Below are 25705 nucleotides of genomic sequence, written 5' to 3' on the forward strand. Positions count from 1 at the left end.
ATTTCCTAAACCACCTCCACTATGTTCAGAAATGGCAAAGAATTATATTGCAAAACTTTGAAGAGTTTCTCTGATTTTTACAACAAATATGCTCAACTGAGATGGGTTGGAAGGAAGTCACCTTAAGGATCCCCCTGTTTCACCCCCACCTTCACCCCAGTATGTACTGGCTGCTCTTGTGAATGTTATGGAGGCAGTCACTAAGGAAAGAGAATTATCCTGTTACCTAAGACACGCGATTGCAGTTGAAGAACATGCTCCACGCTCACTCCAGCCCTGTCTCAACTTGCAAACAGAGTTAACACAAACCGCAGCTTTTCTACTCCTTTTGGCATTAGCAACTAGTTTTACAAGTTTTCTTTAAAGAGTGAATTGCTTCCTATTTATCTATATAAAATGCTTTTGTACATATTTTGCTACATTTTTTAATCACAATGTAGTACCGTGGAAAGAACACTACCTGATAGGACAGAATACAAAATGTTCTGGGAAGACAAAGGTGGGACTAAAACAAAAGGATGGACCTTATAGTTTCTTTTATTTCCATGATTCTAGGATAATTATTATTAGTTACCTATTTGTAAAGTTGCCTGGGTTTCTAAACCTTTTTCCCAAATGTTCTTATACAGTTCTTTAAAGTAGCAACTTTTTAGACATCTGTTAATGCTTTTTAATTCCTTAAAGAACAATGATAACCAAAATATTTTCTATGATGTATAGAAGTATGTAATTAAATCAGAAACCTTAACAAAGACTGGCTGTTTCTGTTCACCATCAGACTTGAAAACTAGGAATTTATTTTTGGTTGACTTTGTTTTTTTTTTTTTTTTATGTGTCATACGTGTGATTATCAAGGTGGTAAAAGAGCATCTTTTCATGACACCAGAATGGTCAAATATGAGACGTATTTATCTGACTAGCCATTTGGACAATTTTTTATATAAATGTGATTAAATCCACTTCCATATTCTATACATATGACCCTTCCCTCTTCCTTTCTGAGTTTGTTTCTTTTTGAACAAGGTTTGTCCTCCACTGAAAGGTTATGTATCTGATATTTCTTAAAAAAAAAAAAAAAAGTAGTCCTGTCACAGTGCAGGCATACATTCACTATTTGTTTTCTCCTCTTTCTGAAAATAGGAATTCAAAGACAATTTCAGGAACAAGGTAAGCTGCCAATTCTCTGAACAGCTAAGGCACTATTCTTAATGACTTCCCAATAGTAAGCACTACTAACTATTGCTAAGCCCAGTTTATGCTCCTCCCAAATCTGCTCATTCTCATATGCAAGTTGATTTCAGGTGCTATTGAATCAGTCCATACAACTTGGACAAGAAGCATAGGACAAGTGCAAGAGACAGTAGGGTTTAGAAGTTCTATGACTTGATTTCTCTGTCTTTCCACTCTCCAGCTAGGGCTCCAGAGCCTCCCCTGATTCCTACCTCCCCCAATCCTCTCAAAGTAAGGTGAGAGGGAAAAGCCATGGGGACTGCTGGCAATCGTCCTCACTATTCCCAAGGTAAGAGCCATATCTGCAGCCCCGTATGTTGAATTCTACAGAAATCAGCTTGAGCTACAGATACCCTAAATAAGGTTAAGCTTTCTATTTTTTAAATGAAAGAGCTATCTGTAAATTCTAGATTTCAGAATTATAAATGTGAGGCCTATTATTAAGGTTCTCATACTCCAAAAAAAAGCTGTGTCTAATCTCTAACTTAATAATGATGTCTCTACATATGTGCACTGTATTTGATGATGAGTGTTGTTTATCAGAAGTGGGGATGTGTCTGCGTGCATGCTGCATCGTTAATTTTCCATGGGTCAACGTATTCCTTCCTATTTCCCACATCATCTCTTAATGAAAAGTGCTTAAAAGACATTTAAATATCAGACTTTATGTTATTACCATTATTAAATAAGCTTAAACTTTTCTTCATCTTTTGTAATTCTCAGTTGCAATAAAGTCTCCATTAAAACATTCTTCCTTCCCTACTGCCTCAACCTTGATCTATTTAATAGAAGTTGGCAACATCAAAGTATAACTAGTGAACTATAAGACAATTTTAACACCTTCATGGACTAATTGCTAAATGGCTTTTATTTAATTGTCCAAGGACAGATCTCCGAGGATATAACCTGGTGACAACATGAACAGAAAACTTAATGCTAAGGTTTTATTGCAACAGACTAGCAAATACTGGTTGCTTGGCTGGTCCTAGCAAATCTGAATCGAATTAATACTTATCCAGTTCAATTATAACATTTGTCTAAACACTGCTTTATTGGCATGAAATTGAATGGTTTAACAGAATTTTTCCAGCCCAAAGAAAAATATTTTATTATATTGGCCATTAATCAATTCTTTAAGAAAACTACTAAATGGAGATTGACTTTCAGAAAATTTTGGCTTATTTAATAGTTCTTTTGTAATTGAAGAGAGGTTAACATAATATTGATTTCTGCATTAGGATAGAAAACCTTGCTAAGGTAAGTAAATATTAATAATGTTTTCACATCCCTTTTTTAAAAGGCAAGGTCTTACTCTGTTGCCCAGGCTTAAATGCAGTGGTGAGATCACGGTTTACTGCAGCCTTGAATTCCTGGGCTTAAGCAATCCTCCCTCCTCAGCCTCCAGAGTAGCTGAGACTGCAGGCATGCATCACCATGCCTGGCTAATAGTTTTTTTTTTTTTTTTTTTTTTTTTCTTAGATACAGGGTCTCTCTCTGTTTCCAGGCTGGTCTTCTTATTCCTAAAATACAAATTGAAAAGAAAAGGAACTTCTAAATGAAAGTATGGAATCAATGAACTAAGTTCAGCTAACAAAAGCTGACTCCTAACCTTTCAGAAATGGGCCGCACCTCACACTAACCAAAGGTCCTTTAAATGAGAAACCTGGCTTCACATATATAGATATGATTCAAGAGAATATTAACTGATTTTCTATGTTAGGAAAAATCCATCTCTCAGACCATCTCCAACCACCCAATCATGTATTAGTGGAGCCTTTGAAAAATAATCAAAGTAGACCAATCTCTAATTTTTAGTTCAAAATTTTATCAAAAACCACATTTGTCTGAACGAGTTAAGTAGACAACAGCCTCTGTATTAGTCCATTTTCATAGTGCTGATAAAGACATATAGGAGACTGGGAAGAAAATTAGATTTAATGGACATACAGTTTCACATGGCTGGGGAGGCCTCACAATCATGGTGGAAGGCAAGGAAGAGCACGTCACATCTTATGTGGATGGCAGCTGGCAAAGAGAGAGCTTGTGCAGGGAAACTCTCATTTTTTAAAACCATCTGATCTTGTGAGATTCATTCACTATCATGAGAACAGTGCAGGAAAGACCTACCCCCATAATTCATCACGTCCCACTGGGTTTCTCCCAGGTGGGAACTGTGGGAATTACAATTTGATATGAAATTTGGGTGGGGACACAGTCACGCCGTTATCAGCCTCCTTGATCTGATATTACACTGAAAATATAATGGTCTAGTGGTTTTTTTTTTTAATATTTAAAACTTGAACAAAAGCCAAATATAGTGTTTAAATTACTTTTATGTCTCTTACAATTATAATATGTGATTATTCAAGTGTGCAAGTTGGTTTAACCTCTCTGTATGTTACATGTGTAACAAATGTTTACAGCTGTAATTTGTCCTTGCACACAGATAATTGTGTTCACCAAGGTACTGAAATAATGTACTTCGATTTCAGACTATAAACAGAATGTACAGTTCACAGCACCTGGAAAAGCTTGCATATCTACTGAGAGTCTGTCAGACAGCCCGAAGTACTGGAAAATTCTCAAAATATCCTCCTCAGTTCCATGGGAGGTGTATGACAAAAGTGAGGTTCATCAAGGAAGCAAGAATCCCTAAACATACTCAACAGAAGGGGCACACTGAACACACTCAACTTATTTACACCCTTGGAGGATTGCCTTTTGTGGGATTCTTTATTTTAACGACTTTATTGAGATATGATTACCATACACAAAGCTGTTCATATTTAATGTACACAGTGAGTTTGGAGATAAGTATAGACCCATAAAGCCATTACTACAATCTGCCATAAACCTATCCATCACCTCCAAAAATTTATTCTTGCCTTCCTATTTATTAAAATTTTGTGTGTGTATGATAAGAATGCTTAATATAGGATCAATCTTCTTAGCATATTTTCAAGTATACAATACATTATTATTACTGTAGATCTCTACTATAACTTTGTACCTCCTGTTTCTGCCTCATCCCAGCCCCTGGAAACTGTTATTCCACTCTCTGCTTCTTTTAGTTTGACCGTTTTAGATTCATCACATAAGTAGTTTAGTATTTGTTTTTCTGTGCATGACTTCCCTCACTTAGTATAATGTCCTCCAGGTTCATCCATGTTGTCACAAATGGCAGGATTTTCTTCTTTTTTAAGGTCGAATTAATATTCCTTTGTGTGTTTGTGTGACCTTTTCTGTATCCATTCATCTCTGGATGGACATTTAATTGCTTCTATATCTTGGCTATTGTGAATAATGCTGCCGTGAATATGCAGGTGTAGATATCTTTTTGACACATTGATTGTATTTCCTTTCAATATAGACTCAGAAGTGGGATTGCCGGATCATATGACAGTTCTGTTTTTAATGTTAAGGCACCTTCATACTGTTTTCTATAGTGGCTACAACAATCCATATTCCCACTAACAGTGTGTAAAGGGGTAAAAAGAAATGTACAAATATCATAAATGTCTTAACCCATTTGGGGTGCTCTAACAAAATACCAAAAACTGAGTGGCTTATAAACAGTAGAAAGTATTAGGTCTCACAGATCTTGGAGTTAGGAAGTCCAAGATCAACGTGTTGGATTCAGTGTCTGGTGAGGGCCCACTTTCTGGTTCATAAAGAGTGCCTTCTTACTGGTTTCTTACATGGTGGAAGGGGCAAAAGGTCTCTCTTGGGCCTCTTATACGAGAACACTAATTCCATTCTTAAGGATTCTTCGCCTATGATTTAATCACCTCCCAAAGGCCCCACCTCATAACACCATCATCTTGGGGATCAGGATTTCAACAGATGAATTTTGGGGATAGGGGAACATAAAACATTCAGACCCTAACAATAATGTCAAAGAGTAAGTCAGTAAAGCATGTTAAAAATAGGTTAAGGCCAGGCGCAGTGGCTCATGCCTGTAATCCCAGCACTTTGGGAGGCCGAGGTGGGAAGATCACCTGAGGTCAGGAGTTCGAGACCAACCTGGCCAACGTGGTGAAACCCCGTCTCCACTAAAAATACAAAAATTAGTCGGGCGTGGTGGTGGGCGCCTGTAGTCCCAGCTATTCGGGAGGCTGAAGCAGGAGAAGTGCTTGAACCCAGGACATGGAGGTTGCAGTGAGCTGAGATCATGCCACTGCACTCCAACCTGTGTGACAGAGTGAGGAAAAAAAAAAAAAAACAGGTTGAATAGATGGAATTTATGGTATTTTTAGTATAGTTTTTTTTTTAATGAAACAAATGAGAGTTTTAATTTAGGTAAAAAATGATGGAAAGACCAAACAAATATTTAATATTTACAAGACACAGTTTATGCCGCCTCAGATCGACAGCTCAGGTGTCTTGGATGCAGCCACCAACTCATTCTCCAGATGTGCTCTGCTTGCAAAATTCAGGCAAAGGCTATAGCTGCTCAGAGAACTACAACTGTGGCCAGGCCATGGCCAGCGTCTTGCCCTTGCATCTCTCATAGAGCAAGTGTTGGCTTAAGGCCCCTCTCACCTGTCCAGCCCCGCAGCTTCACTTTCTGAATTACTTTCCTATTGCTGCCATAACAAATTGCCACAAACACAGTGGCTTAAAACACAGACTTATCTTCTATAGGTTAGAAGTCTGGCATGAATTTCACTGGACAAAGATCAAGATGTCAGCTAAGCTGCATTTCTTTCTGGAGGCTTGATGGGGACAATCCACTTCCTTGCTTTTTCCAGCATCTAGAGGCCACCCACATTCCTTAGCTGGTGGACATCTTCCTTCATCTTCAACAGCAGCAGCATCACATTCTTTTGACTCTCCATCCATCCTCACACTTCTCTGACTGGAGCCCAGGAAATATTGTCCAATTTTTAAGAACTTGTGTGATCAGATTAGGTCCATCTGGATAATCTAGGAAAATCCCCCTGCTAAGGTCTTTGACATAATCACATCTGCAAAATCCCTTTAGCCATGTAAGATAGCTGAGATAGGGTGGCCGGAGAAGATCTCTTTAAAGTGATATTTGCATAGACACTGACTCAGGGAATCACCAATATTCCCAGATACTGAGGTGTAAAGCCATTTCAAGGACCATTATTCTGACTACCACACTTTCACCTGATTCTTGTAGCCGCGTTGTCAGCAGGAAAATCCTGAGTATGTACACATGGCATAACTTAGGACTTGCCTTCCGTGTCACTTGCTCCATCTTCCAAGTATGTCAGTCTACTCAGTCTGTTTGCCCTTGCTATTGCTGTATGTTTATGATTTATTTAATAAATTCACTATCCAAGCAGCTTTATTTGGTCTGTCAGTCTTTCTGTTTCATGAGCTCTGGATTACCTGCCTGGTAGCACACCTGGAAGCTACCATTGAATTAAGGTAATTCCCCAAAGATTTCAGTCTTGGTTGGTCCCTATACAGAACCTCTGTATTAGTCAGGGTTCTCTAGAGGGACAGAACTAATAGGATAGACCTATATATAAAGGGGGGTTATTAAGGACTGTTGACTCATACAATCACAAGGTGAAGTCCCACAGTAGGCCATTTGCAAGCTGAGGAACAAGTAAACCAGTCCAAGTCCCAAAACCTCAAAAGGGAAGCCAACAGTGCAGCCTTCAGCCTTGGTCAAAGGTCTGAGTCCAAAAGCTGAAGAACTTGGAGTGTGATGTTTGAGGGCCAGAAGCATCCACCATGGGAGAAAGATGTAGGCCGGAAGACTAAGCCAATCCAGTCCTTCCACGTTCCTCTGCCTGCTTTCATCCTAGCCACACTGGCAGCTGATTAGATGGTGCCCATATAGATTGAGGGTGGGTCTCCCTCTTCCAGCCCACTGACTCAAATGTTAATCTCCTTTGGCAACACCCTCACAGACACACCCAAGAACATACTTTGCATCCCTCAATCCAATCAAGTTGACATTCAATATTAACCATCACAGCTTCCTACTCCTGACAAACTCATATATATAAAAAAAAGTGGTTAATTGCAAATGAAGACGTTAATAATTAGTCATTTATTTTTCCTGTAATAAAACAAGTCTATTTCTGAAAGAATAAAAAATTAAATTGATCAGAAAAAAACCTTAAGACTTATTTTAAAAAGCTGGATCCTGTATTCATTTTTGGCACCCATTATTTGGCTATCTACATTAATTCCACAAACATTTACTTGATGCCTGTTACAGGAAAAGCATTGTACTAGGTAGCTTAAGCCTTGCTTTTGGAAAATAATAACTGAAACTGTTGATTGTAGCATACAATGTCTCGCACAGAGGCACCTGCCAAGCTCTACAGCTTGTCACATCAGGCTTCCCCTTCCTCAACTACAGCAGTCTTCTTTCTGTTGTGCTAACACCCCAAGTTATGGAACCAAGTTATTTCCATTCTTAAGGTCTTTGCTGTTGCTAATCTTTCAGAATGCTCTTTTCAGATGCTTTTCCAGGTTGACTATTCCCTTTGTTGGTGTCCATTCAAATGTCACTTCAGAGGCCTCTCTGGCCGCCCCATCCAAGGGGCCACCCCACCCCACCCCTGCAGTGCTCCATGGCGTCTCACTTCCATAGCACCTATCATGACTTGCAATTACCTTGTTTTCCTGTTCACTTCAGGTTTCTCTCTCTTTTTGTTTCTATTTACTAGAATGCAAACTCCACAAGATAGGGATTTTTGTCAGCGTTTCTCACTACTGTATCAGCAGCACACAGCACTCAATGTTTTGCACATTTTAGATACTGAATATGAATAGCTAAGTGAATGAATGAATGAATAGATGAATGAGTATAAAGGTGAATAAGATATGTATTCTGATAACAGCGTAGAATTCATCATTCCACCGAGAGATGGCATATGTAACAAAACTAAAAATTGTCGAGTTTTTAATAGTATATATCTGTGGTTCCCAAACTGTGTTCCAAGTTATGCTATATTTTTTATGATGCCACACCTCTGTGGAGCTGGATTTTCTATGGTTGCTGAAATAAAAGCAAGTAAAATGCAATAATCAGTGTGGAATAGGAAATCAAGCTGTCAGTGTCCAATCTAGTTCCAAGATTTGAGAAATTGTATGCTGCTCAACAAATAATTCTAGTTATGAAAATTTAAACTTTCGAGTAGTCACATTTTAAAAAGTAAAAAGAAGCAGGTAAAAAAAGTAATAATTTCAACTTTTTAGATTCAGAGGGTAAATATTCAGGTTTGTTACCCAGCTATATTTCATGATGTGAGGTTTGGGTACAGTTGATCCCATCAGCCAAGTACTGAGCATAGTACCCTACAGCTTTTCAACTCTTGTCCCTCTCCCTCCCTACCCCTTCCAGTAGTCCCCAGGGTCTACTATTGCCATTTTTATGTCCATGAGTACCCATTGTTTAAGTTCCACTTATAAATGACAATGTGCAGTGTTTGGTTTTCTGTTTCTGCATTAATTCACTTAGAATAAGGCTTCCAAAGGCATGCATGTTGCTTCAAAGGGCGTGATTTCATTCTTTTTTATGGTTGTATAGCATTCCATAGCATACATGTATATATATGTATATACACACGTATGTGTGTGTGTGTCACATTTCTTTTCTTTATCCAATCCACCATTGATGGACATTATTATTACTTAAATTAGTTTCCTGGAGAATTTGGAGTTAGGAGTTTTTAAGGATAATTTGATGGGAAGGGGGCTTGTGAGTCAGGAATGCTGATGGTTGGGTCAGAGATGAAATCATAGGGTGTCGAAGCTGTCTTGTACTGAGTCAGTTCCTGGATGAAGGCCACAGGATCAGATGTGCCAGTTTATTCATTTGCGTGGTGCCAGCTGATCCATCCAGCACAGGGAAGGTCTGCAAAATATCTTAAGCAGGGATCTTAGGTTTTACAATAGTGATGTTATCCCCAGGGGCAATTTGAGGAGATTTAGAATTTTGCAGCCTCCAGCTGCATGACTCCTAAACCATAATTTCTAATCTTGTGGCTAATTTTTTAGTCCTGCAAAGGCAGCCTAGTCCCCAGGCAGGAAAGGGGTTTGTTTTGAGAAAAGGCTGTTTTCATCTTTGTTTCAAAGCTAAACTATAAACTAAGTTCCTCCCAAAGTTAGTTTGGCCTACGCCAAGGACAACTTGGAGCTTAGAAGCAAGATGGGGTTGGTTAGGTAAGATCTCTCTCATTGCAATAATTTTCTGTTATGTTTTTTGCAAAGGTGGTTTCAATCCCATGTCTTTGCTTTTGATGATAGGGCTGCAACGAACATATGAGTGCATGTGCCCTTTTGGTTGAACAATTTATTTTCTTTTGCATATAAACTCCATAATGGGATTGCTGGGTTGAATGATCATTCTGGTTTATGTTCTTTCAGAAATCTACAAACTGCTTTCCACAGTGACTGAACTAATTTACATTCCCATCAACAGTGTGTAAGCATTCCCCTTCTCTGCAGGCTCACAAGCATCTGTTGTTTTTTGACTTTTTAATAATCACCATTCTGACTGGTGTGACATGGTATCTCATTGTGGTTTTGATTAGTATTTCTCTGATGATTATTGAGATTGAGCATTTTTTTTATATTCTTCTTTAGAGAAGTGTCCATTCATGTCTTTTGCTCATTTTTAAATGGAGTTATTTGTTTTTTGCTTGTTCTGTTGTGAACATTCCTTATAGGGACCTTTGTCAGATGCATAATTTGCAAATATTTTCTCCCATTCTGTAGGTTGTCTGTTTACTCTGTTGATCATTTCTTTTGCTGAGCAGAAGCTCTTTAGTTTAATTAGGTCCCACTTGTCATTTTTTTTATTGTTGTTGCAAATGCTTTTGAGGACTTAGTCATAAATTCTTTCGTAAGGCCAATGTGCAGAATGGTATTTTCTAGATTTTCTTCTAGGATTCGTATAGTTTGAGGTCTTACATCTAAATCTTTAAACTATCTTCAGTTAACTTTTCTGTACAGTGAAATGTAGGGGTCCAGTTTCATTCTTCTACATATGGTTAGCCAGCTGTCCCTGTACCATGCACTGAATAGGGATTACTTTCCCCCCAATAAAAGCAGCTAAAATCAATATTAATAATCTATTTAATTGAATCCAATATATCCAAATATTACCATTTCCACATCTAATCAATACAAAAATATTAAATGCTGTTTTAAATATTGTCTAAGAGAAAACATTTAAATCTTTAATTCAGACCAACTATGCTTCAGGCATTCAACGGCTGCACTTAGCCAGTAGCTACTATATTCGGCAGTGCTGGCCTAGAGTCATAAAACACACCAGCAGGAGGCCTGGCCCACAACAAAATTCTTATCTACTATTTATTTTTAATCTTAAGAAGAAAAAAGTTAGCCAAATCTTATTGCAAATAACCAATAATCGAGCCCAATTTGAAAGAGTAGCTAAGATAAAATACTCTCTCTGTTTACTACAAAATAGTCTGTAAATGATTTCATACCTGGTTATCTTATGTAATGATATTATTTCACTGAGATGATTTGTTTAAAGCACTTACACAGTACCTGGTATGAAGTACATTTTGGATAAGGATTGAGTATCATTATTAACAGCAATGAGAACATATCAGTTTATTAATATCCATGAGTGTGACTAAGAAGAAAAAAAGTATAAGAGTAAAAAGTACCCATTACTTTTTAGGTGCTTTCTGGTAAAAAAATAAAAATAAAAATAAAAAATGAAAAATAAAAACAGACAAATAATTACAAGAGAATGGACTTGGAAAACCAGTACAGAATATGAGTGATAAATTAAGCATTTCTTAAGCATTTTAAAAACTTCCCAGTTTCCAAGCATTATTATTTTTATTTGGTTCTGAATTTCAGATATGAGCCAAAAAATATCTTTATTGTTTGGATCAAGACTACTCAGTGTTTCAACCAGGAATGCTTAGGAGTTTGCTGTTACTTATACCTCCCTCATTTTTTGTTCAGCTCAAGGTGAAAAGAAAAAAAAAGAAAAGAAAAAATTCTGTGCCAATGTTTTATTTCTACATTTTCTATTAGAAAGTCCCTTCCATTACCCCATCCATCTTCTCTCCCACTTAGGCAAGAATGTGGCAAATGTGGCCATAGCTACCCTGGTTAAAGTAGAGTAAGCATTCCCTTCAAGCGTGAATAATGCTAACCTTTGTAAGGATGTATTTAACCTCTTAAAAATCCTGTGAGTTTCTGAAATATTCATTGTACTGAAATCAATAAATCACTGAAATCCCCACTGGGAGAGAAACTTCCTGAGGTCTCAAAGGCCAAGCCAGAGTGGAACTAGTAAACATCAGTTTCTCACAGACATGCAATTAGAACATCTGTTTGTGTCTTCTATGCCTATTAAGATGTTTACTCTGTTAATTGTAGGCATAACATGGGTATCCATCAGTATTTTTGTTTTCACTCCCACCATAGGAATTCAATAACAGAGTTCTAACCCTGGCCAGCTACCTTGCTGGTCAATTTGCCACTTGTCTTTTTAAAGAGAATATAAGAAATGGCACTTTGTCATGAGCAAATGATGGGTGGTGAAAGACAATTGTGAGAAAAATTGTCAAGGTTGTGGTATAAACAAATCTATTTCACCACTGTGATATTTAAAAGGTTCTGAAGTTTCATGATTGGTTGATTATGTCAAAAACAGCTACCTCTGGGATCAAGGGGTAGATCTGGCAGCTCTACAAGCATTTTTAAATGCTAAGTTCATTAGCCTTTCCAGCTGTGCTGTTAATTTTCCAGCTTGAGTTTTTCTACTTGAATGGGTAGCAATCTTCTGCAGTTTTCTTCTGTCTTAGACTGTTGAGGGAAACAGAAAGTAGAAACCAAATTGCTTGAAATAGAGTTTACATTATCAAATATGCTTTAGTAAATGATCTATATTTTAAAATCATACTAGATACATATAACAACCACGAATCCATAAAGTAAACTGCCTAAAAATTTTGAAGTATTGTCAAAATTTAGTTATACTGTATAGGTCAAAGATTCTATTCTAGTGATATTGTGACCCTGAAAGGCTATCTAAGCGCACAATATTTGGATTTCAGCTATCGGTTTATAATATTGTTAAATACATAAAAATAAGTATTTAATATAATCGATACTTGGTATTTATACAACACTCTTACCTTGTTGCTATTCACAAAATTGATTATGTAATAGTAAGCATGTACATAAAATCATAAAAAGAATACTTGACATGTAAGTTATACAAATTTATCTCCATCAAATAATCATTCAAACATTTTAATAAAGAATAAAAATTTAGTATTAATTTCATCTTCATCTCTATTTAATATTTTTGACAATTAGGAATAATGACAATGGCCATGAAAATAACAGTCAAATGGAAGTAAAATGTAGGACTTCTTTTTTTTTTTTTTTTGAGACAAGGTCTCGCTCTGTCACCCAGACTGGAGTGCAGTGGCACGATGTCGGCTCACTGCAACCTCCACCTCCCAGGTTCAAGGGATTCTCATGCCTCAGCCTCCAAAATAGCTGGGATTACACGTGCACACCACCATGCCTGGCTAATTTTTTTTGTATTTTTAGTAGAGACGTGGTTTTACCATGTTGGCCAGGCTGGTCACAAACTCCTGACCTCAAGTGATCCACCCACCTTGGCCTCCCAAAGTGCTGGGATTACAGGCATATCAGCTAGGCCCACTGTGTTCAACACAGTCTTTGAAATGAACCTCTGGTTAAGAAGGGTATGTCTATGCCACCAATCATTTAAAAGAAGAAGTTAAAAAAAAAATACTCACTTGAAATTGAATTTCTTCCACTGCTTAAGTCCTTTAAAAGAAGAAATTAAAAAAAAAAAAAAAAAGGCTCCCCTGAAATTGAATTTCTTCCACTGCTTAAGTTGAAATTTCTGAACTTCCTCAAAGGTAAGCAAAACCAAAGTAAAAATTCATTTCCTAAACATTCTTCCTAAAACGATTATTTTTTCAAACATTCAGAAAAACTCTCTTGCCTCCCTCCTAAAACCTTCAAAACTACGCATTGCTAAAGTTTGATGGAGATATTTTAAGTCAATGACTGTCAATGAGATATTCTCTACATTGAAACAATATCACTGCAGGACTTTAACAGTTTATACAATGCCTGGGGCTGTTCACGGCTAAGAGGTGTCATTTTAATAAGGTCCATGGAATCCTACCTTTTCTAAGTGTAACCAGGACTATGACTTCATTGGGGATTGAATCAGTGCTAGGGGGATTTCTACATTCCCCTGTTGTCCTTATCTCAATCACAGATGGGGATGAAAGAAAGCACACATTCGCATATATTGGTTAACAGCAATTAATTGTTAATGGCATTCAACAATTTTGAAAACAAAAAAGGAATACTTCCAGTCTATGATTTCAAACTCATACTCTTAGCCACTATGCCCAATAACCTCTTCATAATAAAAAATTCAACACCTATTTTAAATTACTACTAAAAAACATTTTTATTGGAACTATGACCGGAAAAAAAAAAAAAAAAAAAAAAACAAGATTTTTCTAAATGAGGGATCCATTATTAGAATGAAGTAAAAAAACTTTCACAAAATTTTCTGCCTTTCTTTAAAACTTGGCATGTGAGTTTTAAGAAAAAATATATTCAGTGTTTATTAAAAATATATAATTTGGGTTTATGTTAAATCAGTATGCACAGTTTTATATGTTTCTGGGGTATAAATCAAACTTATTGGAGTAGATTTTCTTGATGTAAACCTACAAGTAAAACTACATCCCTCAGAGAACACGCCAGACTACACAGCTGTGCAACTGAATTATGCATTACAAGGCTGAGTCAATTTATCATGAAACTGGCCAGATTTCCTGAAGGCTAATGCAGTATGGTTTTGATAACTAAAATATAAGATAAAGCATGTCATAATTCAAGCTGCTATAATCTAGACTTAACCAAACCTCAGCAGTTTGGAAAGCATTAATTAACATAATGATCACTAAATCAAAGTTGAGCACCAAGGTAATAATTTATTAAAAGTTTCACAAAATTTCTGAAACTGTCTTTAACATATGCGGGGCTAAGTTCTATGACATTCACCAGTCATCAAAAAATAGAATAGGAAGAGGAGCAAGGAGAGTGTTACTTATTCTTCAGGCATTGTGCTCCTTACACAGCAAGCAGCTAGATCCAGTGTCTTTAATCACAAAATAATAAAATATCAGAATTGGGAGGGAGAAAAGAAGTCTAGTCACACACATAATTAAGAAAAACCATGTAGTATTTTAAAGTTCTTGAGTAAATTGGATGATCACCCACAAGGAGAAGTTCAAATCAAAATGCAAATTTCTAGGTGGAATTTTCTCTGTATTTTTAAATGTCCTAGAACAGTATGTACACCTGTAGTGCAAGGCAACTTGGACACACTATTGTCACAGCACTCCTGCGGTTTCTCTTTCGTCAAACAATAAAATGCTCTGTTTACTTTCCAGGCTCCTGAATTTTACCAAAGTACCCTAAGAACAAATATCTATGAAGACTGCACAAAAGTAATCGTGGCTTTTGCCATTAATGGGAGTAGAAAGGCAGGTAAGCTCTGATTAAAAATAAAAATGGATATGGAATCAAATTATCTATAGTTTGAATAAAATAATGAGATGCAGTGATGGTGGCCAGCTCTCGTATTTGTCCAATCCCCGTGTTGAAGTATGTGGAGTAGAATGATTTAAGATTACAAAGCAGCTGAAAGAAATCACTGCTACTTATTCTAACTGGATTGTATTTTCTAGAATTCTGGAAAGTAACGTGTATTCTTCCAGTATGTTGATGCTAGGTCAGACACTGTTTGACAAAACTGGTAATGGGTGTCCGTACTGAGTCTTCCAAACTCATTTGCCTCCTCTTGTAGCCTAAACATAACTCAGTCACAAGTATTTAACTAAAAAGAATTAAGTATCCAGGTGACTGTGTGTCCTTTCTCCATGGCTTCTTTATCCTGATCCCCTTTCTTTGGTTTATATGCTGTAATATCGTATTACCACGATGAAGTATATGGCTGCACAACTAAAAGGGCTTCCTCCTTACGCGGTCAAAGTACAGTACCCTGACCTTACAATTAGCTCCCTGAATTCACTGAACTTAAAGGATGACCAGGGCCATTTTCCTTTGGTCAAAAGTAGCAGTTATATATATATATATTATATCTAATAGTGTCCTACAGAATTATAGAAAAGGAGAAAAGGCAAAAGACTGGCCCTTTCCATGAATATGATATGGCAGAAAGAATGTAAGAAATAAGCTTTATTTACTATGACAATTTACACTTTGGAATAAGATTTAGTCTGCCTCTTTTATTACTTTTCACCTTCCCTGTGAAGCATAAATCCTTATTTTGTATAAGCTATGGTCACTTATTACCATCTCACATTTTTTATGGATTCAGGTCTTTTTAAGGAATACTTCATAACAAGGCCATAGCCGGAAAAAAAACAGTCATTATTTATTGTACACCAACACTTGCATGTTTAAAAACAGTTATCAAGCAGTGAATTTTATTCAGATAGAAATTGTCACTGAGAGGTTTCGTTTACAGTTGAAGAGGTATGCTTATTTAAAAGATGAAGACAGTGCAGCAAATTTCTAAGTCTTTAAGTACAGGTTGTTCATACCTTGCTAATCATTCTCAAGCTTCGTTTCTGCACCAGAAAGCCATACTGGGTTACTAACTTTCTGCCAGCATGAAAAAAGTGGCAGGTTAAGGCGACCAATTTTATCACAAGTGCTTTCTCTATCTAGATTCTTCTCTGACTCTTGAGAGAATTCCTTAGATAATTCAAATAGAAATGCTTTTACTGGTTAACTTTTATCATACTTTGTTAGGGAAAAGTTTTATAAAGGTAAAATATGATGGAAGGATGCCAAAATATATTATTTAAGCTATTACTATGGCAATCACTAGCTCCAATTTTCTGAAAAATTCTCAATTTTAAACAGACTGTTCTGTGGTTCCCATAAAGACAGTCATAATGTTTTACAACATATATCCCAATTTTGGATTCAGAACAAACAGTTAGACAATCTCCCACTTGCCAATAGTGTTGAAAGCTTCTGTATTACAGTGCCAGCAACAAAGGTAACTTTCTAAATGATTAAGTACTTTATGGACACATGCTCCCATGCCCTTTAAAAAGATATTTTAAGTAACTGTTAAAGTTCATTGTAAGAGGAAAAGATTCCCTATAGTAGTTTTACAATCCATCAACTCTTCAAACTGAACGAGGTTTGTGTTGTCAAATGGTATTTTCATGGAATCCCATCAAAGAAAATTCAGTGGTTGCAGAAGGCAATACAGGTAATTCATTTGGCCACCCTCGACCTTGCAAGGCAATCTGAATCAAAGCTCCCAGCACCAAACCAACAACAGTATTTGAGCACAAGGGTGAAGAAAAGCCTGTGAATGTCTGTGAGGCTTTCTCAGTCATTCCATAGTCATCAAACGGAGACTGAATGGCTGAAGGAGCCACATGCTTCATTTCCCTAGGGGCCTACGGGTGCCCTGCTTCAGAGGAACTCAGTGCATCGCTGAGGTGACCTCTGATTAGGAACAGTCAACCATGCAAACCCTGAGAACTGCAGGGAAAACAAGGACTGTCATCTAAATGCTGATGATGTAAAGATCACCACAAACACCCTCTCAATACCCACTCAGGGACTCCTCCCAGAAACCTCCAGCAGCCCAAAGTGGACCCATGTCAAAAGTCACTGGGTGACTACAACCCTGAACCATAAGTTTAATTTATGCTAGAGTAATAAGGTTTTATCCTTAAAGAAATTACATATATAGGTTTATGTGTGTGTATATCCATATAAGCATGTCTGTCTCACTCAATGTTCCTCAGATTCTATTTCATTATAAAATAATTTGCTCTCAAGGTACTACTTTAAAACCTTTTTCTATTACTAGGTAATCATCATGACTACTCAATAGAATCAGATTCTATGCATATCTGAGACCTGACCCACAGGAAATAACAGAAAATTTTCATATTTGGTTACACACTTCAAATTGCTTTATTTTATTTTCTGTGTTTTATTTTTATTTGTGTAGCATAAATCAATAGAATTTTCATTTTCTACTCGTCCACACAAAAGCAGGAAAAGTAAAAGGAGAGTCTCTCTGTTTGCCTTTGCATGGATTCGTACACGAAAACCGGATAGAATAAAACAAGGATATGGTAGTCAGTGAGTTCAGAGGTTCATATCTGATCAAACCTTTCACCTCACTGTTTCCTTTCCTTCTCTGAGTATTTATTTTAACTCAGAGTTTTAGTCTTTGGCCTTCAGTGCCAGAAATATTCTTACATGTTCAGATAAGGCACTTTCATCCAGTTCCAAAAATGTTGAGGGTGGGGGTCAGATTTGAATCCCCACTTACCCTGAAGCAAATATCTCTCATTGGACAAATACTTGGAATGTCTTGACTGACCTCCCTGCAGCTGACAAGAGGCTATTTGTGGTCTTGCTTTTACCTCCACCGTTTCCCTTTTCTGAATTTACATAGCAGCAAAGACAGTACATTGTGTCTAGGTTCTTCCCATTCCCTCCAAAGTCAGGCTGAGGACAGCAGGGCTTGCCCACGTTTTCAGCTTGACCCTACCTGTGTTAGGCTCTGGCTGCCCGACCGTGTCAGCATTCCAGGACCGTGAGAGAAGGCCGTGTTTGCAACCCAACAGGAAGAGGAGTAAGCCAGGCGTTGACATCACCTGACAGATGCGTTTCTCAAGTCGGAAATGTTATTCAAGGATTTTTCATGGAAATCATTGACACAGAAATGGAATAAAGAAAAAACGAGAGGGAGAGAGAAAGTCAGTGCCACGATGGGCATGTTTTGCACCCTATAAAAAAGGAATTAAAATGACTCAACCTCACCTCCATTTCTCTACACGCCCCCCCCCCATTCATCCTTTATGTCTGGAAGTAAATGTTTCTGAAATACTATAGCTACCAGCAGAGCAGCAACACATAATAACATGGTAGCAACACATAAAACTGTCAGTCTTCAAGGAAAATAGATGGTTAGGTTGAGGGGGTAAATGGACTAAATCAATTTGAACATGCATGTTAAGGACTGTGAAAGGGCAGAGTTTAGAGCTGCTAGGCTGGAAAACATTTGTCTCTGTCTTCTTGTATTTCCACAGCACTGGGCAGAATCCACCCACAGGCTTCTCCCTTGGCTCCAGTCTGACTCTGTGGCTGATTAATGGCAGCTGGAGGTGTCCAGTAATTTCCTCACCTAATAATAAACTACAACCCAAAATGGAGGTTTCCCTCAGGCCCACATTTAACATACCTATACTTACAACCAGGAGGTAGCCAATTACACTGTCTCTGTGCCCACTACTTAGAAAGTACATGCTTCAGCAAGGCTGAGGCAATTTTGTTTACCATGGGGATCCAATTCCTGTCTATACCAGACAGATTGCTTCTTTTACACAATGAACACACATTAAGTAAGCTCATTTCAGAGACCAAAAAAACGTAGAAAAATTTCCTAGCAGTTCCACAAGATCCATTTCTAAGTAATTCATTCTTTTCTCAAAAATGTGGAGGGAAAAAAGTGTCAAATGACAGACTTGGTCTTAAGCCTTTTTGGAACTTAAATTTTAAATTGCTGTTACCAAAATGTCAGGTTGTAATTGCAAAGCCTGAAGCCTAAGCAATCACTCTAATTCCCTGCTTCCTGAGGCATCCAATAAAGCTGTTTGTATTTGGGCAGTTCTTCCTCACAGATTCGTTTGGCAATGAGAATTGGTACATGCCACATACTATAAGGCGATTATGTGGATTAACTTTGCGATATTAATGAAGTGGTTAGCCTCAACATTTGTATTTATAGTAACTAACAAAATTAATTGTAAACTAGGGAATAAAACATAGAGACAAAAATACAGAGACGTATGTGCATGCCTGCACACATATGTGAGTTCCCCGTGAGCAGTAGCAGAGCAGAGATGTGGTTAATGGAGAGAGTACACAGACCTGGATTCAGATCACATTTCTGCTGCTGAATTGCTTAACTTCATCAAAGCTAGCCTCTATTTACTTCTTTTCTTTTTTTTTTTTTTGAGATGGGGTTTGCTCTGTCACCCAGGCTGGAGCGCAGTGGCATGATCTCAGTTCACTGCAACCTCCACCTCCCAGGTTCAAGTGATTCTCCTATCTCAGCCTCCCGAGTAGCTAGGATTACAGGTGCGCGGCACCACATCCAGCTAATTTTTGTATTTTTAGTAGAGATGGGGTTTCATCATGTTGGCCAGGCTGGTGTCAAGCTCCTAACCTCATGTGATTCACCCGCCTTGGCCTCCCAAAATGCTGGGATTAGACATGAGCCACCATGCCTGGCCGCACTGATGTACTTCTGTTTCCTCACTTGTAAAATTAGAATCATATTTATCAGAAATAATGTATGTAAAGTACCCAGTCCACCATCTGGCACAAAGTAGGCAACTTAAAATTAGTTTCACATTTTAGAGGTGCAATCTAAAATTATTATTGTTTTAATCATGATAAAATATGCATAACATTTACTTTTTGAACCAGTTTTAAGTGTACCATTCAGTGGCATTAAGTACATTCACATTGTTGTGCAATCATCACCAGCACTGAACTACATTCATCTTGCACAACAGAAACTCTGTACCCACTAAACAATAATTTCTTATTCATCCCTTCCCCCAGATCCTGGCAACCACCATCTACTTTCTGTTGCTATGAATTTGATTACTCTAGGTACCTCATATAAGTGGAATCACAGAGTATTTTTCTCCTTTCATGATGGGCTTATTTCACTATGCATAATGTCGAGTTTAATCCATGTTGTGGCGTGTGTCAGAATTTTCTTCCTTTTCAAGGCTGAGTAATATTCCATTGTGTGTACAAACCACACTTGGTATACCCATTCAACCTTCAATGGACATTTGGGTTACTTCCACCTTTTTGCTATTGTGAAAAATGTTGCTATGAATATTGATGTAGAGTATCTTTTTAAATTCCTGCTTTTATTTCATTTAGGTGTATGCCCAGAAATGAAACTGCTGGATCATATAAAATCATTTTATTTGGTTATATAATTCCATATTATAATTAATGAAGTAATCGTCCCATTCCTTTGGTATCAAAGAGAAAACGGTACAGTAGGAAATATACCTAAAGAATCTTTCTTCTCTTTCATTGCCAGAAATAGAGAAAAATTGTTTTTTCTGATTTTTCAGAGGCCATCAGAAAAATTCAATGGAAGCTACATGGAAAAAGAGAGAAATGAAACCATTTAGCACTGGCATAGCAGATACACCCAGAACCTATAATGATGAAAATGCTATTGAAATTATCATTTTTCTATATTCATAAGAAAATTATACAAGGGTTCCAGCCTGGTACATCTTTGGTCCCTATCCAGAAATGAAGCTGTTACACAGAAGGTGTGTCTTATTATTCCCACATGCAAAGGCCTAGATTCTGTGATCTTTAGCCATAGGAAAAATCTCTATGATAAGTTCCTAAGCAAGATGAGGAGACATCACAGAGGAGAGACCTACCCATATAAAAAAAATAAGTGTAATGTCATAAGTATTTTTAAGTAAAGAAAAATATATGAATTTGGTTGAATTGCTGTAACATTTTATATTACAATGAAGAATATGTTGTAAGGAAGTACGCTCACATCCTGGCTGAGGATGACTAGAAAACTGATGGCAAAGATGGGTAAATTATATGAAGAATGGTAGAGAAAAGGAAAACAGAATAAAGGGATAAAGGGCTTGTGAAAATATCAAAGAGGAAAAGTGATAGAGCAAATTGAAAATAGAAGATAAAAAATCAAAAGTTTTGGAATATACGTATTAGACTTCTACCAGAAGATCCGAAAATAGGCATGGCCAAGCAAAAGGGAGACAGATCAGGGACATTGCCACTTGGTGACAGAATGAGTCATGGAATCACCTTTTGTTACTGTGTTGATTCAGAGACCAAACAGAAGAACTTATTTGAACTAATGGCAAGTGATAGCAAACATTAGCAAATCTTATTATTTTACATTACTAAGACTGTGCCATCACCTATTTTGGCAGCTGTAGGATTGTTTCTAAACTATATTCAACTAACTAGATGTAACCTTTTGTAGATATCATGGAAGGAAAGAAGGTATGCGTATTAGGTCATTCTTGCATTGCTATAAAGAAATACCTGTGGCTGGGTAATTTATAAAGAAAAGAGATTTAACTGGCTCATGGTTCTGCAGGCTTTACAGGAAGTATAGTGCTGGCATCTGCTTGACTTCCAGAGAGGTCTAAGGATGCTTACAGTCATGGCAGAAGGCACAGTAGGGGGCTGGCATGTCACATGGAGAAAGCAGGAGCAAGTGAGACAAAGAGTGAAAGGGGAGGTGCCACACACTTCTAACAACTAGATCTCCCGACAACTCACGCACTATCACAAAAAATAGGGCCAAGCCATGAGGGATCTTCTCCCATGACCCAAACACCTTCCACCCAGACCCACTTCCAGCACTGGTGATTACAATTCAACATGGGATTTGGGAGGGACAAATATCCAAACTATATCAGTTTGTGTGTCACTATTAATAGAAAAAGTTAAGTCTTCTTAAAAAGTTAAGTCTTCTTAACCAGACCATAAACTCCCCAAAGACTGGGAACCTTTAGACAATTAAAGAAATTATGGGGCTCTGGGCCATGCAGCAGGACCTACATCAGAGATGACTTGAATGTACTCTAGACTGAAACAGAGGATCCAGGTTAGGAAATGTACGTGTATGTTGGGATTTGAGCACATTCTGATGCAGTCACCCCAGCATTGCGATGAGATCTTATCTTTCCCTGTAGCTCACACTGAGATATTTTCCAGGCTAGCCCATCACTTGTGTGTTCCTATTCATTGTCCGTTGCTCTCTGACCACATCAATACTGTCATGTGTTGCTTAGCCACAGGAATATATACTAAGAAATGTGTCATTCAGTGATTTTGTTCTTGTGTGAACATCGTAGAGTGTAATTACAAAAATCTGATGGTACAGCCTACTACCCACCTAGGCTATATGGTATAGCCTATTGTTCCTAGGCTACAAACCTGTATGGCATGTTGCTGTACTGAACACTGTAGGCAATTGTAACATAATGGTAAGCATTTGTGTGTCTAAACATATCTAAGCATAGAAAAGGTTATGTGCGACACTATGATGTTATGATGGCTACACCATCAATAGGTGAAAGGAATTTTTCAGCTCCATTATAATCTTAAGAAACCACTGTCCATCATTAACTTGAACACTGGTATGCAGCATGTACTATATTCATGCCATCCTCATCTTCTCAAATTGGATCCTTGCAGGCAAACAATTGCTACTTTTTTCTATTCCCGTACCACTTCTCTCTTTTTGTCATCATAAACTAACCTACTATTCTAAAAATCCTAAGTCCAATACCCCACACATGCCTAAATTTGTCAGAAAACTTGCAAAGAGTTATAGTTTGTTTTTATTTTTTAGTAGAAATCTAATATTGCTACCTGTGAAATAAAATTGAAAAGCAGCCCAGTGAAAAAGAGTGAAAATCCTTAACAGATCTCTACTAAAAATAAAAGGATAGAAAATGAAAAGACATATGAAAATACAGACATGAACAACCTATGTTGCCCTCATAACTAAATAATAATACCAGAAAGCAGTTAGTGCTCCGTAATAGTGGTTGCCATTGTGCCATCCTTAGATTTACCAGATATACTTCATCCTCTTTTCTACTTGGCCTGAAAGATGTTATTTATTAAAACAAAGGGGAAAAAATAATAAAATCTGCAGAGAAAAATAATCTTCCAGAAATCCAGCCCTACTGAAATGATAGGGATGGTAAAACACATGCAAACGTCTTAGCTTTACTATTGGTGAAGCCTGTAAACAAAACTTTTATGAAAACTGGAAAGAAAGTTCAAAGACTTAAGCCACTAAAGGGATGTGAGTTCTTGGCATGTGCTTCTTCAAAGCAGTGAGTCTTGTGTAGACACAGCCACTGAGGGATGCTCTCTATTGCCGCTCTGATCATTACCTAGTGATGTTACAATGACCACAAATGACCTCTTGGCTTCTTCACACCAAATTTCCATCTCATCACTATTTCCAGTTCATGTAACAAGCAGATCCCTCTCCTTATCAAAACTCAAGACACTTCTACCCCATTTCTGACAGCTCAGCTGCAGTGCTGCAGCTGAATAGTTAGCGTTCAGCATTGTATCTGAATATTCAGAGATTTAAGAAAAGTTTGCTGAATACTTCCTATGTAGCAGGCAGTATGCTAGGTACTAGGGTGAGCAAAATGAATAAACAAGCGATGATAAATAGAATAATAAAGGAACAAGAGATATTACCCGAAGAGAACCACATCAACCACCGCTGAGGCAGAGGTAAATGCCCTTTAAGTATGGGGATTGACCTGATCAGAAAGTCGGGGGAGGTCTCTCGGCCATTGTCTATTGAGTAGAGATCCAGAGAAAGAATACATGGTGAGGAGAATGAGGATGGTACATGGTAAGAATTTAGGGTACAGAGGTGACATTTTGGTAGAAAAATATTATATTCACAAAGTCCTGTGGCTGAAAAAGGCAAGACCTCTCCATGGGCTTCCAAAACCATTAGTGTAGCTGGAGGCCAGAGAGCAATCCAGGAAGCAACTAAGGAGGCATTTGAGGCTTGGGAGATGTGCAGAACTTAGACAAGTCAGAATTGTGTCAAACATGTTAAGGATTTTCTTCTTTCTCCTGAACCTACTAGAAGGCCTTGGAAATGCCAGTGAGGGAATTGTATGATGAAGTACCTATAGAGACAGGGTCTCTATTGGTGAAGTGATGGACAATTGAGATGGCATGCTATACCTAAGATACCTTGAGAACTCTGTAAAGTGTATTGGAGACTAGTAAACTAACATCCAGAAAAAGGACAACTTGAAATAAGAAAATCTGAGTTCAAATCCTGTCCTACTTTCCAGCACTTTGACCTTGGGATAATTCATTAACTTCTCTTACTCATTACTTCAGCTTCCTCACCTGCCCTTGTAGCTGTGAGTTTCCAACAAGGTCATCTATTTGATAGCAGCTTGCAAGCAACAATACCATTGCAATGTAAAGCAGCAATGATTGCTGTAAACATTATAGCAATAGTTGTTGTAGTAGTAGTTATATTACAAACTTCTATGAGACAGTACTTTCTGTGATAACAGACAACCCCCAAATCTCAGCGCTAAAGATGACGAGCAGTTTTTTCTTGCTCCTGTTGAATGAGGACTACTGCTGGCTGCGGCTCTGCTGCAGGCTGTGTGTTGGCAGAGCCTGCTCCCTGAGTCTTCTCATCCCAGGATCCATGCTAAAGGAGCAGCATTGTACACACTGCTCACATGGTAGGGGCTACAAGGAAAAGAACTGCTCAGATGTGGCGTATCTCTTGGCTTAAGCAGATCACAAGGCCAAGCCTCAAATCAACAGCATAAGAATGCGTTGTCTTCTCAGGGGTAAGGAGTGAACAAACAATTTAGAACAATAATACAATCTACCATAAATATTTGTGTGTAAGTATGTCTGAAACTTCCTTAAACTAAGAAAAAAAAAAAAGAGAGTAGACATTCCATATTGTAATCATTTCAACGACTTACCATCTCTATAATTTTTGCTAGATTGACAACAAAAAATTTTAAGAGTGAATTTTGCCTATTAGATGCAAGCTTAATCTTTCATAAATTAAATCATGGAAGAAATTATTTTTAAATAAATCATCCTATACTCTTTTGTAAAGCAAATAAACTTCCAAAGTGAAAATAATCACCCCCATCTATCACTTGAGTATATTGAGTATGAATCCAAAAGATACATGCAGTATGCTTTCAAAAAATACAAACAAAACCAGGTAGAATGTCATCAGGCCTGCTCACTGCCAGGAAACTCAGTACAATGAGGGCGACTGATACGATTGCACTAGCAATTCACCGAACAAGGGGAAAATATGAGGTGATCCTCTGCTCACCAAGCCAGAAGCCCTGGTGCAAGGCTATGTCTGCTCAGAGGAAGGGGTAACATCCGCAAATGTGTCATTTAGTCCTAGATGAAGTTTCAGCACACTTCTAAGGTTTTTCTCCTATATGAACTCCCCAATATCTGTGAATGCCTAATGTCTAGGAATTTTGTACATTGAATATTTGCAGCAGTTTTCCTCATGAGTTATCTCTGATTGTTATAATTTTAATTGTAAAGTCTCCTAAATTTGCAAAGACCAAAATATTTCTCTTTCTCAGTACCTCTCACATAGGGATTTCTAAAATAAAAATAAAAACTGCCCTGGACTCAAAAGCTTCTATGTACTGTTTCTCCCCATACTGGGAAAATCTGCCTACACAATCCTCTTTCCTTAAGACTGAGATTCATTTGAGATTTTTGAGGTTTGATATGTTTCTATTTTTAGTGGGATCTGACTCCT

The 25705-nt window shown here is 37.5% G+C and overlaps 1 long non-coding RNA gene across 1 annotated transcript in view; it reads right to left on the bottom strand.

Annotated features, from left to right (window-relative positions):
• The window catches only part of LOC126955703 (uncharacterized), a 70269-nt gene extending 50965 nt beyond the window's left edge, over positions 1–19304 (bottom strand). The window contains exon 1 of the long non-coding RNA XR_007726048.1: positions 17837–19304. This is a non-coding gene — a long non-coding RNA (uncharacterized LOC126955703). The remainder of the gene's footprint in view (positions 1–17836) is intronic.
• Positions 19305–25705: the final 6401 nt, after the last annotated feature.

This window comes from Macaca thibetana, chromosome 5, assembly GCF_024542745.1.
Source record: "Macaca thibetana thibetana isolate TM-01 chromosome 5, ASM2454274v1, whole genome shotgun sequence".
Classification (NCBI taxonomy): Eukaryota; Metazoa; Chordata; class Mammalia; order Primates; family Cercopithecidae; genus Macaca; species Macaca thibetana.